Source organism: Saccostrea echinata, unplaced genomic scaffold, assembly GCF_033153115.1.
Source record: "Saccostrea echinata isolate AGI-Se365-2 ecotype Australia unplaced genomic scaffold, CSIRO_AGI_Sech_v1 ptg000056l, whole genome shotgun sequence".
In the NCBI taxonomy this organism is placed as follows: domain Eukaryota; kingdom Metazoa; phylum Mollusca; class Bivalvia; order Ostreida; family Ostreidae; genus Saccostrea; species Saccostrea echinata.
In genome coordinates this window covers 11141626-11151837 of record NW_026889805.1, presented here as the reverse complement: position 1 = coordinate 11151837, position 10212 = coordinate 11141626, and the positions used below count along the sequence as shown (strand labels likewise).

Sequence of the window (10212 nt, the reverse complement as noted above, 5' to 3'; positions counted from 1 at the left end):
CGGACATGAGAGTTCTGCTAAGAGCTGTCGGAGGAAAAGAATGTGACACCTATACTTTGTACAGTAATGTTTAAAACAAAATAAATCACCTAAGCAAGATGACATAGAATCATTCAAATTTGTCAGAATTACAAATATTTAATATTATTAAAATTTTAAATCCTTTCATGAAACCTTTTTGCCTCATTGAAGACTTCATACTTCCAAGCTCATTTCTCATATATATTGGTGTTTTGCAAGTTGACTTTATTCATGTAAAATCAGCAGTCTTCTTTTTCACTTTTCCTCATAAACTGTTTTTTTTTCTACTTTCGGTTTAAAAGAAATGATCCTGATATAAATTATTTAATAGTTTACAAGTTAATCTATCTTACACATTGGGCTAATTCTTGCGTAATCAATGCAATCAAATAAATGTTTTCTCATGTTATCTTCCCCCTAACTCCAAAAAACGTTACCTGGCCAGCTGTCTGTGTGCTTTCAAGCGAGAAGTTAAATAATAAAGGGGCTAATCAGCATGCACTTGTTATAAACCAGCTGTAAACAGAGCAACTAACTGAATCTCGCCACTCTTGGGCATATTTATTTAATTTTGGCAACCAAAAAACAAACAAACAAAAAAACATGGCGCTGGAAAAAGGTATACTGCCACGCAATGCTAGTTTGCTTTAGATTTAACAGCACCAAACACTTGCACTACGTGTTGAAACGATTTTTGCATGGAGGCCGCCATTGCTGGAACTAAAACTAATACCGAAGTGGATGACGGAAATTGCGGAAAATTCCGAAAAATAAATATGAATATTGCCGAAATAAAGTTTAGGGTCGGGGATCTAAAATAGGGACGGTCAGGTAATGGGAACCACACATATTTTTTAATTTGGCCTAATAATATTCCATACATGATTGAGCTGTCACCTGATGAACCTTTAATTCTTTTCTATTTTTATTTTTTATATGCTTTATATGTATATGAATTATAAGAGTAAATGTAAGTCCAAAAACTTATTTTCTGACATCAATTTCATACCTGTATTTGAGTTGCCTTTTTGAGGATATACCGGGTAGATTATTCAAAGTCGATGTACATGTAGTCTTAAATGCTGCAGTTCTCTTGTACTTTATCTATAAAATAAATCTTAATGTATACAATTGTGTAAGATGAAAGAATATTTCAAACACTACATGAAACAGACCAAAACTTTAACCAAAATATCCTCTGTAACATGCTCTCTAAACTGAAGAATATGGTCATATAATTGCAGTCATATGAATTTTGTTCAATGATAAATGCAGAGAGAATTTGCAGAATATATAAAGAAAGTTTTATCATTGGGATTGGGAAATAAGCAGGTCTAGTACAATCTCTTAATTTAGCTATATAGCTTGAAATAGCTATTTAGCTTTATTAAGCTATTCAAAATAGCTTGATTTAGCTATTTATATGCAGTTTTTCACAAAAATTATTTTGGTAAGAAATAGACAGAAAGTTGCATGTATTTGACTATTCATATATGTGCTATGGGCTATCGAAACAACAAGCAAAATCAAAGATAGCTCCAACTTTGCAACTTTTGATTACTTTTAAGCAAAAGATAAATTTCTATTATTTGAGTAACTGTCCACTACCTTGTGTGCATTGAGGCATGGATAAGTATGATTGCTTCTCATTGAATGTACTGAATTAATCAATTATCTTGTTGACCATAATTGGCCTCCTTTATAAATTCACTGAAGAAGTAACTGTATCAATTGCATATGTAGCCCAAAAACTTTTAGAACTTTGAGTACAAAGTCTCTTTTGTTTCTATTTTCCTAATTATCTCCCCTTGTTTAAGGGTCACAACCCTAGTTTTAGTATAAACGGAAGCCCTTGGCCCAAGGATACCCTGTGACAAATTTGACAATAATTGGCCAAAGGGTTCTTGAGTTATGGCCTATATTCTAAAAAGTTTACGCACACCGCACAAATGGCCGATTTACAGTCAACTCGTACCCAAACCGAGTCGTACCCAAACCGAATCGTACCCAAAGAGTCAACACTATATAATGCCATACGACATGATGCCATAAAGTTTGTAAAGTTTATTACGGTTATATCCATAATGTTTATTACTTTCCTGAAAAAAAGATTTTTAAAAAGTAAAATTTATGTTTCACAATTTGTTGTTTGTGTGTTGTTGTGTTTATGTTTTTGTTATCTTATAGTGTGACAAATCAGAGAAAATAGAACTATTTATATAGTCATTAACAATACACATTAAGAAATAAAATACAAGAATCATACAAACTTATATATTTATCCTTGAAAACAATTAATTGTTTCTTTTTATGATTTAATTTTTGACATTTAAGCTTTGGGTACGAGTTGACTCTGGGTTTGGGTATGAGTCGGTTTGGGTACGAGTTGACTGGATACCAAATGGCCATAGCATTAGTTCTTTGGGCCTTTGGCTAAGAAGAGCTTAAAAAATGAACCTCTTACATTGACTTTCGGTCAATATTTTTTTTACAGTTTTTTGTATAGTTTTTTGATGAACAATGTACAGTATTTTCACCCAAATTCCTGTATTTTGAGGACTGCTGTACAGTATTTGGGCCTAAAAATTATCACATGTATGCAAGGAGATTTTAATGAGTGAGTTTTAAATGCATCAATTTCAGATGAGTTCAAGGTTGAGTATCATCACTGCACCAAGGTGCGACTTTTTGTGCATGCTGAGAAAAGTATACATTAATTTTAAGAAAAAGTGTGATAAAATAGCTAAATTAAGCTATTCTGAACAGCTTAATAAAGCTATATATATAGCTAAATCAAAAGATTGTACTGGACCTGATAAGTGCTTTCAAACATTGAATACTTAAAAAACTAGACCTACTGACATGCAGCAGCTAAATTTTTGTTGATAAATGAAGCGTATTCTGAACAAATTATTTACCCAAACAAAGGTGATGCTGTCACAAGATGATGTTCGTGTACACCCATCTGACACTTACACTACTCCTCCTTAATCAGCTGGTAATAACATCATTATCCTCGAATTCAAGAAAAATCTGTTAATAAATTAGTTGGAATGATGATAACAAAACTATTCTAATCAGATACAAATGTATAATATAAGACTTCTATTTTACCCAAGAATACCCAAGAAGCAGGTGACACTCTCTGACTTGTTTACCTATACTTCGATCGAAATTCTCCTTCTTACTTGCTCGCACCCAAGCTTTTACGACCCTCAATTTATCCATCGTAAGTCGGAGAACCCTTCGGCTTCGTACAACTGCTTAAACTTTCCTTATACGCTTTGTGTAAACCATAAACATGCATAACCCAATACACATCTCCATGTGTGAGGTACCTGGAAGTTAATATTATCGAAAAATCTCGCGAGTCACGTGACGAGACTTACAGACCCTAACGCAGCCCGAATTTGCTTGGTTCCAATGAAAATCTAGATAATCTTGAGGAAGGGAGCATTCATTATTTGTTGTTGTAAAAAATGCGAATAGGTGATATCACCTATTCGAATAGGTGATATCACTTATTCGAATAGGTGATATCACTTTTTGGCAGTAAATACCAAAACGGCGCCTCATATAAAGGGTTCTTTTTCGTGCCAGCATCTACTACGACACTGTAACTACGTTTTTAGGGTCTAAATCGAATGACCAGTCTCCACATCCCACTTTGGAACCTGTGATTTCGAATAAGCTCCTAAATTATGTAGTGACTCCAAAACGAAAAGCGTTAGAAGACTGCGCCACGCAAGGCCCTTGAAAAATTACATTGTCTGTGTATACTTGAAGATGAAAATAGGTTGAATATTCGATTTCAATAAATTTACTCTGGCGTGAGATATTTCACGATGAGATAAGTTCGAAATAATAATATTTGTGAATTAATGTACCATGATGTTGCTTTTTGATATTCAATTGTATGGTTTTTTCTTTTTTTGGGGTTTTTTTTTTTTTTTTTTGGTTTTTTTGGTTTTTTTTTTTTTTTTGCTCTTTCTTATTTATAAAAATATTATTCAATTTTTCAGAATGTATTTTCAAAACCGCTGTCAGAAAAAAAAAATAATTTACCTACCTACCTACCCAACATGAGATTTTAGGGTCGGGTTAGGGGAAACAAAGATATTTTTAATGATGGCCTGATGTACACATATTTATGTCACGATTCATTCGTTGTTATGAAAAACAACGTTCTTAGAACACGTGTGATTTTATTTTAATGAATGACAGCTTCCAATGTCTGAGGAAAGTCCGACTTGGTCGAGAAATCCTCGCTATATGTTAGTCAGAACGTGCCCGTAAGCACAACATGGAGGCTAGTTTAATGCCTTGTTTAATATGTATATTGTATAATAGATATACATGTATATGTATTTCAAAAATTAAGCTGGGGGATGCCCATATATGACTGCAGTGAATGATATAAAACTTATTAATTTTATTAATATTATAACATAAAAAGAGGGGCATTAATATTATCAATCTAGATTTCTAAGCGTATCCAACTGGGGTTCCGTATTAATGTTGTTTGTGTCACACCTCATCGGAGCTAAAACAGGTAACAAGTGATTTAAAAAACATTAACCACGAGAAACCTCACAAGTCCCCGTAGCGCAGCGGATAGCGCGCTGGACTTCTAATCCAGAGGTCGCGGGTTCGAATCCCGCCGGGGATGCACTTTTTTTTTTTTTTTTTTTTTGAAGAATTTCCCTTCCATCCAATGTAAAAAGTATATACAGACTGACGCCGAACAAATGTGATCATAAAAGCTCACTTGAGGTTTCAACTCAAGTGCTTATTCCGGTTCCGGTTATGGATGCATGGTTGGTGAAAAACTAGCCAGCGTTGTTTGTCCCTTTCTGTGGAATGAATGTAGATTGGTATAAAGGTATTTAATAATACAGAGATTCTACCTTGCGTACAAATTTACATACAGTAGATTGAAGTTCAATATGGGTGAAAGTGTTAAATCTATAAACATTAACGATATCGAGGACAGAGATGGCGCCAAAATCAAAATGGCGGGGGTGAGAAGTTTACCTTTTAAAGTTAATCTAGATGAGGTGGACTTGTCTGTGAGAAGTATATACAAGGAATACCCACAACAGTGCTTACCTGACAATTTTAAAAATCCATCAGGACCTAAAGCAAAGAAACTTGAATATGAAAAGATAGACACTTCGTTATATGAACCGTCAGCGCACATGGTGGCGTTTCGGATTACGAGGGAGAGATTGGAAGCATGGATAAGAGCTCTGGGTGTACAGTCTAGACGAACTCCAAAAACAGCGTTTCCGGAAGTAAGAAATTGAGACTGAAAAAGACTCCGAAAAAAGAGTCCGCGCATGCGCACCCATACAAAAAATGGCGATTTTTCGGCAAAAATGATGAGTCTACAAAAACTGTCTGTGCAAAGTTTTGGAAAGTATGGCAATTATGACAGTACTCAGAAATGCTAAATAAAAGACTTGGGAAGAGATCGTATTTGTCAGATTTTTTATTTTATTTGCAAAAAAGAAGATATTTACTTTCAAAGTTGACGCTTGAAGTCAGATCAATTACAGATAAAATGATACGTTTGAGAAGTAAATATGCATGATAAAAGGGATATATATGCAAAATGGAACAATATATATTGTTACTGTTAAAAACTTGACTGAATTTTACACATAGATTAGCAATCCGGTGTTTTATTTGTGTACGATATCTGAATTGAACACGTAAGTTCTTACTATCGTTATTTACCGATTTTTTATCACATACGAACAAATATTATTGTGAAAACATTTTTTTAACTATAATCTATCAATATGAAAACTTTAAAAACCACTCTTATACAAATTAAGCTCACAACATGTCTTCTAAAAATGAACCTGTGTAAAATGCGCATTTTCTGATTAAAATAAACACAAGCTGAGTGTCTTCAAAAACAAATAAAAGCACCTTTATTTTAGGAACTACATAAAATTTAAATCAAGGGGACAATAAATCAAATAAGAAAATAATTCTTACTGGCAGTATTGAATTCGATGTCGTATATCCAATTTACTATTATGCAAGAGTTTGAAGCGATAGATACGTAAGTCAGTATCCACAAAATAATTTAAAATGTATCCATTCAACAAAAATTAAAATAAAGTCACAATGCACTAAATACAGCCATTATGCAGCCGTATATTATAGAAAGCGAACGACAATCCATCGTTTGTTTACATCGGACGCCATTTTACCGCAATGCATGATGGAGCCAAAGACTTCGTTTTCAGGGTTCACGCCATTTTTGGAGTTCGTCTAGACTGGTGTATTGTATTATGAACATTATGGAAAGATGGAAGGATCATACTTAGTAGACTGGTATGACGAACCAAATGAATGGCTTGACGAAGGTAACAAATCAATCTGCATTGGATTGTTGAAAGAACCACATTTACTGTACAAAGTTACTTTGTTTGTTAACACAGGAGTAATCCAAGCACAAGGGTTACAACACGAGATCTTTGCATGCAATGATTTCCCAATGCTTCTTTCCCTGGTCAATGCTATTTGCGACTATGAAAGATCTACTAGAGCTGTTCACAATGAGGTAGCTGACAATGTGTTTGAGGACACTGATGATGAAACCTTATTAAAAACAACAAACGAAGCTATGTCAAAGGACCAAATGGAAGAAACAGGTTTGTCATCCTCAGATAATACTGAAACTCCCCAAGTTACATACAAGGATTTCGAAAAATTACAGGAAATTTTTGTTGAATCATTGTCCAAGTTGACTGAAACACAAACAACACTAGTATCGAGGGTGGAGAAAAATCTGTCTGATTCATTACAGAAAGTGACCAGAACTGTAAACAATTTGCAGACCCAGTTCAATACAATGAAATCTTTGAAGGATAAGCAGACCAATGACACAAACTCAGATAAACTTCAGTTTCATATAGCTGATATTGAAAAACAATTATATCAGACACGCACAGATAAATACAACTTAACAGTAGAAAATGCGAGATTGGAATCCCTGCTGAAAGCAGAAAAAGCAAGAAACAACACCATGGATGAGACATTGAGAAGAGAAGTCAAGAATTTGAAACATGAAAATGAACACTTGTCTGAAAAACTTAACACAAAAAATGAGGAAAATGATCAACTCATGGATGAAAATAAATCACTGAGAAAAAATGTTGATAACCAGTTCAATGAAATTTTGTCCCTTAAATCTCAGCTCTCTAGCATGTTCATGAGTGGTGGAAAGGACACTGAAACCAGCAGGGCAAAAGAGATGACAGACCTGGTAGTCAGTGCTGGGAAGAATAAAAAACCAATGGCCCTGTTAATAGGTACTTCTAACGTGAATGGCATAAAAGAGGATAAACTTACATCAGACGTAAACGTTACTAAAGTAACAGCTTTTACTCTGGATGAAACAAAGAATGTTATCATTAACTCTTCGTGCATACCTGATGTAGTAGTTCTTCATTCTCTAACAAATGATGTTAGAAATATTAGTCCTGAAAAATGTGCCGAGAAACTACAAGGGGTGGTTGAGGTTATTAAACAGAAGTGGAAGGACGTTCACACCATCATATCTCTAACCACACCAAGAGAAGACAACTCCTTGCACAAGGTAAACTGTGAGATCCTGGATGGGATAATAAAGAGAGACTACATGGAGTATCCTGGAGTTTATATTTCTGACAACGAAAACATGTGGCATGGACATCTACCTACAATCGAACTACTGAATCCCAATGACAAATTTCACTTGTCTCCGAAGGGAACATCCATATTAGCGTCCAACATGAAGAGAGCAATGCACACCGTATTAAAAATCGGCAACAACTCCAAGGGATATACAAATAAGTATCGAAATAGGTCGAACTACAACAACCAGGAAAAGCATTTCCAGGCGAATAACCGTAACAATTACTATAGGAGCAGTTTAAGCTGGAATCATCAGTACCAGGACGATAATTATAACCGCCAACTTAGAAAAAGTCCGAACTATTTTCGTTGAGCATGGAAAGGGCCATCAACACAAGGGTGGTTAATTGTAATTCAAGTTGTTCTGTAGATCTGAAACTGGTGAACCTTAAAATTATAACTTAGTTAATTTTCTTTATTTGTATAAATTTTATCACAGTAGAATACAGTTAAGGGTCCAAAATGGACAAGTATATGTATAAAAATAGCATAAAAATTTGTTATTGGAATGTTGGAGGAATTTTTACACAGGGTGAGAATAAACTAAATGACAAATTATTTTTGAAGGAGGTGAAAAACTATGATATTATTATATTAAGTGAAACACATGTTGGGTATAATACCAATCTTTTTATTGATGGTTTTACATACGTCCCTGTATGTAGGGACATGTCTGCAAATGGAAGATTTTATGGGGGAATTGGCATTTTTCGTAAAAATTGTATTAAGGAACATATTAAGTTATTACCAGGTACCCAGAAAGATTTTCAGTGGATTAAGATAGAAAAAAGGTTTTTTAATCTTCAAAATGATATTTATCTTTGTGCATGTTACATTCCACCTTCGAATTCAACTTACTTTCAAAAGTTAAATTATGATGTTATTGAAATTATTGAGAAAGATGTTAATAAGTTTAAGTATAAGGGGGAAATTATGATTTGTGGGGATATGAATGCACGCACTGCTTCATCAGATGATTTTATAGAACATGATGATGTAAGGTACCTTCCTCTTTGTAAAACATATAAGATTGATGATAATTTTTGTAAACGTAGTAATCGTGATGTCATTTTAAATGAAAGAGGTAAAGAATTGATTGATTTTTGTATTAGTAATCAGTTGAGAATTATTAATGGTAGATGTATGGGGGATATTTTTGGTGATTACACATGTTTTAACACACATGGTCAAAGCACAGTTGACTACCTTGTTGCAAGTGAACACTTAGTTAAACAAATTCTATATTTTAGGGTATCAAATTTTATCCCAACTCTTTCTGATTGTCACTGTAAAATATCATGGGAAGTTTTAGCAAAATTTAAGGAAATTAATTCAAATGCTACTAATGCCAGAACCTTGCATCCCGCCCCTCAAAATTTTAAATGGAATGAAGATTCCCCTATTAAATTTCAGATGGCTCTAAGTTCAGATAGGATACAAGAAAAAATCAAGTCTTTTTTAGATTCTTTTATTACAGAAATTACTTCTACTGATATCGAGAAAAAGGCAGAAGAATTCAATGACATTATCATAACTGCTGCTAACATGTCATTAAATAAGCCAGGTCATAAAAGTAAGAATATTAAAAAGCATAAAAATAAAAAGTGGTTTGATTCAGACTTGCAAACAATGCGCCGTAGATTGATTGCGCATGGAAAAATTTATAGCATATTTCCAAAGGATCCAGTTGTTAAGAATCATTACTACAGACTTCTTAGAGAGTACAATAAATTAAGAAAATTTAAGCGTAAAAATTTCCAAAACTCCATTCTAAATCAACTTGATGCACTTCAAAATAAACAACCAAAACAATATTGGAAATTAATTAATGACCTAAAAGATAATAATAAAGACAATTCTGCTGCAAACATAGATTCTGAAACGTGGGTAAATCATTTTCGCAACCTTCATTCTGTTTGTGATAACTCTTTTAAATCAAGGATACAAGAGCTAGATTCAATTTTGGCTGACATGGAGAAAAATCCATCCTTTAATGAACTGGATTTCAAGATTTCACATAAGGAAATTGTAGATGCAATAGCAAATTTAAAATATGGAAAAGCCAAGGGGCTTGATTTGATATCTAATGAAATGTTAAAACATAGTCAGTCCTATTTACTCTCCTGTATACATAAGCTCTTTAATAGTTGTTTCACATATGGTATTTATCCTCAAACTTGGAGTAACGGGTACATAAGTCCAATTTTTAAGTCTGAGGATCCAAACAACCCTGCAAATTATAGGGGTATTACAATTACCAGCACACTTGGCAAGTTATTCAACAGCATTCTGAACTCTAGATTAGATAAATTTCTTAAAGAACATAATCTAATTCACCAATCTCAAATGGGTTTTACCAAAGATGCAAGAACATCTGATCATCTATTTGTGCTAAGGTGTTTAATTGATAAATACTGTAGCTTAAAAGAAGGAAGACTATATGCTTGTTTTATTGACTTTCATAAAGCTTTTGACAGTGTTATCCACACAGGATTAAAG

The 10212-nt window shown here is 33.6% G+C and overlaps 1 non-coding gene across 1 annotated transcript; it reads left to right on the top strand.

Annotated features, from left to right (window-relative positions):
- The first annotated feature begins 4617 nt into the window (after positions 1-4617).
- Trnar-ucu (transfer RNA arginine (anticodon UCU)) lies at positions 4618-4690 on the top strand. The gene has a single exon. It is a non-coding gene; the product is annotated as a tRNA-Arg (tRNA).
- The last annotated feature ends 5522 nt before the right edge of the window (positions 4691-10212 follow it).